Below are 5,518 nucleotides of genomic sequence, written 5' to 3'. Positions count from 1 at the left end.
AAGCATAAGACTCTGTGTGGTGGAGTGTTACGTTATGGTATCAGAGTAGTTCGTTCCCGTATAGCCTAGGGAATGGACTGACTATGCTTCTGAGCATATTCTGGCTGTGTGTACATCTTATTTAGGATGCCTACTTGGCATATATAACATAAATATTCATGAGCATTACCTTTGGAGATTTGAAGCACTAGACTTTAGATATTAACACTGATCACCTTAATATCAATTGTTCGGTGTGGACAAGACCCAAATGGCGTCTCGTGGGTGCGAGTGAGGTGATACGGTTGATGATAGGACGACTGCACAGGCTATTACTGGTGGGCTGTGAAAACAAACATGAAACATTGATGGAGTCAGTAATGGACCCAGTGAGGAAAAAAAACCAAGGAATTAGAACTCGTGCAGCTGGAGTAAAGTTCAATAGCACTTAGTTAGAGGGATAAAGAGACCCAAGGAATGTTTTGACAGAGTAGATGAGCGATTAAGTTCATAGTGGCTTGTAATAAGAGTAATGCTGTGGAAGCATGGTGAATTTGGTGGCTCTAGAATTGTAGTGACGTGAGAAAGGAGTATTAGGATATGAGGGTATCTTAAGGAATCGGCGTAGGAGCAAGGAGTAAAAAGTGTGCATCATTTAGGTTATAACAATTGAATTAGACTAAAAGATTGGATAATTGATTAGTGTTTGAAATACTTGAGAAGGACTAGAGATTTAAATTGAATTAGGTGGAACATATACAGGATAAGGAAACTTGTAGTCGTTGAAAAAGAACTAGACTAAGTTAAAAATGAAATAAATGGGTATAGCTTAGGCTTTAATTTGATTAAGTTATGATCTTATACCTGAGGCTAGAGTATGTATTAGTGTTTGAATTAATGTTGGGAGAGTGGCAAGAGGTCAGATAAATCTGAGAGAGAGAGTTAGTGGGGTAGGATGTAAAACCCGAGAAATTAGTAAATGATTAAGCCAATAAATTAATTATCAATCAAGATAATTAGAAATGTAATTTTTATGGTTTAATATGATAGAGAAAATTAAAATAAGAATTTCGAAACAAATTTCAAAGAATTTGGCCAAGATTGGGCTAAACGGACCGAACCGGGCCCGTATTGGGCCCAAGGCCCAAACCCACTTACTCCACCTTATATAAAACCATGCTTTCAGCCACTCCTCCCTTCAAGAACAGGGAATCACACTGAAATGGGGGTATGGGGGAGCAAATAAGAACCCTAAACCCTAGCTTTGATTTCAATTTGCCATAACTTTCAATTCGGAGCTCTGATCGTCGCACTGTTTGCGGCCACGCATCCGCAGTGATGGGCTCTACAAAGCCCGATACCTTTCAAGGTGAAAAATTTATATTCCCAACTCCTATTCTCTCTTCTTCAGTTCGAAAATATTGATGTTTTGGGGTATTGAAATTTTATTTAATTTGATGTTTTAGGATCAAATTAACTTGAGGAATTGGTAGGTTTTGGCTTAATTGAAGCACATATATAGTAAGGATCACTAGCCCTAGTTAATTCCTTGAATTTGTGTATTGCGTATTGAGTTTGGGTTTGTATGTGTGATATATGTAAATTTAGGTGTATATATGTATATGTTGGAGCTTGAATTGTGAGCTTTGGAATTTGGTGGAGTTTGGGTGACGTGTGTTGGTGATTTTGGACCTTCTGGGACTGTGTTTGGTGCTTTGGTGGTGTCTCGGGTTATTCAGAAAATCGGCCAAGGTATGGTTTTAGTTTCTCGTATTTAATATATAATGTACAAGCATGTAAATTGATCAGTGTTTGATGATACATGATACATGTTGAGTTTTGGTTTAAATTGTTGATGCTGAATTTAGAATGCTAATTAAAGATTTATTGGTGCTTGTAAAGTGGAGAAGGTGAATGAATATGAATTGTAATGGTTTAATGGTGATTATTGTGACTAGATTAATGAGTTATTGGTAAAGAGTTTATGTATGTATTGATATGTGATTGACTAAAGTAAGGTGATGGAAGCTTTAGTATTATAATTCGTATGATTGTTGTGGTTGGTTATATGTGCAAAGGAAGGAAGAGTTAAGGTTGGTTTATGAACCTTAGTTTTCTTCGTATGCAAGTTTTCCGTTTACGTGAGCATTACGATTTTTGTTTTCAACTTTTCTTCACAGGCTCCTCGATATGAATTTTTTTCAACTATTATTATTTTATATTTATACATTTTTACTTTTAGAGGTCGTAATACCTTGCCACCTTAGCCTTATGACTTAAGCATAAGACTCTGTGTGGTGGGGTGTTACATTATGGTATCAGAGCAGTTCATTTCCGTAGAGCCTGGGAAATGGACTGACTATGCTTCTGAGCATACTTTGGCTGTGTGTACATCCTATTTAGGATGTCTGCTTGACATATATAGCATAAATGTTCATGAGCATTACCTTTGGAGATTCGAAGCACTAGACTTTAGATATTAAGACTGATCACCTTAATATCAATTGTTCGGTGTGGACAAGACCCAAATGGCGTCTCGTAGGCGTGAGTGAGGTGATACAGTTGACGAAAGGACGACTGCACAGGCTTTTGCCGGTGGGCTGTGACAACAAACTAGAAACAGTGATGGAGGCAGTAATGGACCCGGTGATGAAAAGAAACCAAGGGATTAGAACTCGTGCAGCTGGAGTAAAGTTCAATAGTGCTTAGTTAGAGGGATAAACAGACCCAAGAAATGTTTTGACAGAGTAGACGAGCGATTAAGTTCTTAGTGGCTTGTAATCAGAGTAACGCTGTGGAAGCATGGTGAATTTGGTGGCTCTAGAATTGTAGTAACGTGAGAAAGGAGTATTAGGATATGATGGTGTCTTAAGGAATCGGCGTAGGAGCGGGGAGTGAAAAGTGTGCATCATTTAGGTTATAACAGATTGAATTAGACTAAAAGATCGGAAAATTGATTAGTGTTTGAAATATTTGAGAAGGACTGGAGATTTAAATTTAATTAAGTGGAACATATACAGGATAAGGAAACTTGTAGTTGTTGAAAAAGAACTAGACTAAGTTAAAAATGAAACAAACGGGTATAGCTTAGGCTTAAATTTGATTAAGTTATGACTTATACCTGAGGCTAGAGTATGTATTATTGTTTTAATTAATCTTAGGAGAGTGGCAAGAGGTCAGATAAATCTGAGAAAGCAAATTTTCGAGGGCAAAAATATCTTTTAGGGGGTAGGATGTAAAACCCGAGAAATTAGTAAAACATTAGCCAATAAATTAATTATTAATAAAGATAATTAGAAATGTGATTTTTATGGTTTAATATGATAGAGAAAATTAAAATAAAAATTTTGACACTAATTTCAAAGAATTTGACCCAAGATTAGGCCAAACGGGACGAACGTGGCCCGTATTGGGCCCTAGGCCCAAACCCATTTACTCCACCCTATATAAAACCATGCTTTCAGCCACTCCTCCCTTCAAGAATAGGGAATCACGCTGAAATGGGGGTATGGGGGAGCAAATAAGAACCCTAAACCCTAGTTAATTTCTTTAATTTATGCATTGGGTATTGAGTTTGGGTATGTATGTGTGATATATGTAAATTTAGGTGTATATATGTATATGTTGGAGCTTGAATTGTGAGCTTTAAAATTCGGTGGAGTTTGGGTGACGTGCGATGGTGATTTTAGACCTTCTGGGACTGTGCTTAGTGCTTTGGTGGTGTCTCAGGTTATTCAGAAAATCAGCCAAGGTATGGTTTTGGTTTCTCGTATTTAATATATAATGTTCTGTGAAGACTTAGGCTAGTGGACTATAAAATAGGGATGAATGTACAAGCATGTAAATTGATTAGTGTTTGATGATACATGTTGAGTTTTGGTTTAAACTGTTGATGCTGAATTTGGAATGCTAATTAAAGATTTATTGGTACTTGTAAAGTGGAGAAGGTGAATGAATATGAATTGTAGTGGTTTAGTGGTGATTATTGTGACTAGAGTAATGAGTTGTTGGTAAAGATTTTATGTATGTATTGATGTGTGATTGACTAAAGGAAGGTGATGGAAGCTTTAGTATTATAATGGGTATGATTGTTGTGGTTGGTTATATGTGCAAAGGAAGGAAGAATTGAGGTTTGTTTATGAAAATGGAGGTTTGGATCATTTATGTAAATTTGGTTTTTGGGCCGAATTTTGGCGAGCCATAACTTGGCTTCCGGATCCTTGAATTATTTTAAACCTATTTTAAATAAAAATTGGGTCCGTGAAGTTTACGCCGTTCGAAGAACAGAGAAAAATATTTTAAAACAAAAATGTTATGCGTGTCGAAAGTTTGGACTTGAAATATGGAATTCTACAGCTTTTTCACACTTAGCAAAATTTTTGGAAAAACGTATGCCCACGCATACGCGTGGCCCCTGTTTCATCAAATCTGGGTTTTTATATTTTAAAGCTAAATTTCGAACTTCTAAACCTCTATTTTCATTGCTTTAGCCCCTAAAGATTAGTTTTAAGTATAATGCTGAGATTAGGCAATGGAAAGCAAGGTTACTTGGAAGTAAAGGAAGGTCTAGAGTAACTGAACTGAGACGTTAATGATGAGATTGGGGATGACTGTGTGTGGCCGGAATGGTCGAGATGTGTTTGTGGCCGGAACGGTCGAGATGTGTGTGATGAGGGTGTGGGAAGAGTGAAAAGGCACTCTCTTTCGTATTATTTTCCCCACATTCTTCTCTGGTTGCAAGGTGGAAAGGCACGCTCCTTCGATGTGGAAAGGCACTATCCTTCGTTTATGATCCTCCTGGAGATACACAACCTAGAGACCAATGTCTGGGTTAGCTACCAAATGTGTTGGGTTCTGGCGATATAACCGACACGTGAGCTCACGGCCAGTAGGACAGGCATGCATCATGTTGCATTTGTTTGCTTTGTTTGGGTGTGCATAATTATTTTGGGTTTGCCTATTTGATAAATTCTATTTAACTGATAACTGTGATACTTGTTGTAACTGTTCTTTAAATGTATTTTCCTTGTATTCGCTTGTGTTTGTGATTGTATTTCTGTTTTGAGTACCTTGGTGGTGGACGGGTAATAATGTTGATTTGATTTTAAATGGGCCAGAGGTCGGGTTTTGAGTTTATTTGGGCCAGAGGCCGAGCTGGTTTGTTTTGGAGCATAGGCCGTGACTGGTTGGGTCAGTGGTAAGGGTTAGAGTTGAATGAGACAGTGAGTGGATTGTAATTTGAGAGATTAAGTTAAGATTGAGTTAGAATCTTAAGAACCTTAGATATCTACCCCTGCCTATGGTTTCTGTTTTAGTTCCTTAAGAATTATAATCTAAATGTCGGCATTCTAGGATTGCCTCTAGCTTTCCCGGGGCCTTATTTATTATATATGTGGGCATCTTAACCATACTGAGAACCCCGGTTCTCATCCCATACAATATTGTTATTTTTCAGATGTAGGTTGAGAAGCACCGCTTTGTATTTTGGAGACTTTGATAAAGCGAAGAACTCTTGGGACTCAGGGGCGTATTTTGCTTA

Source organism: Arachis ipaensis, chromosome B4 (genome assembly GCF_059453495.1).
Source record: "Arachis ipaensis isolate K30076 ecotype BB chromosome B4, ASM5945349v1, whole genome shotgun sequence".
NCBI classification, from domain to species: Eukaryota; Viridiplantae; Streptophyta; class Magnoliopsida; order Fabales; family Fabaceae; genus Arachis; species Arachis ipaensis.
The sequence above is the reverse complement of the archived record's forward strand: the minus strand, read 5'-3'. Positions refer to the sequence as shown.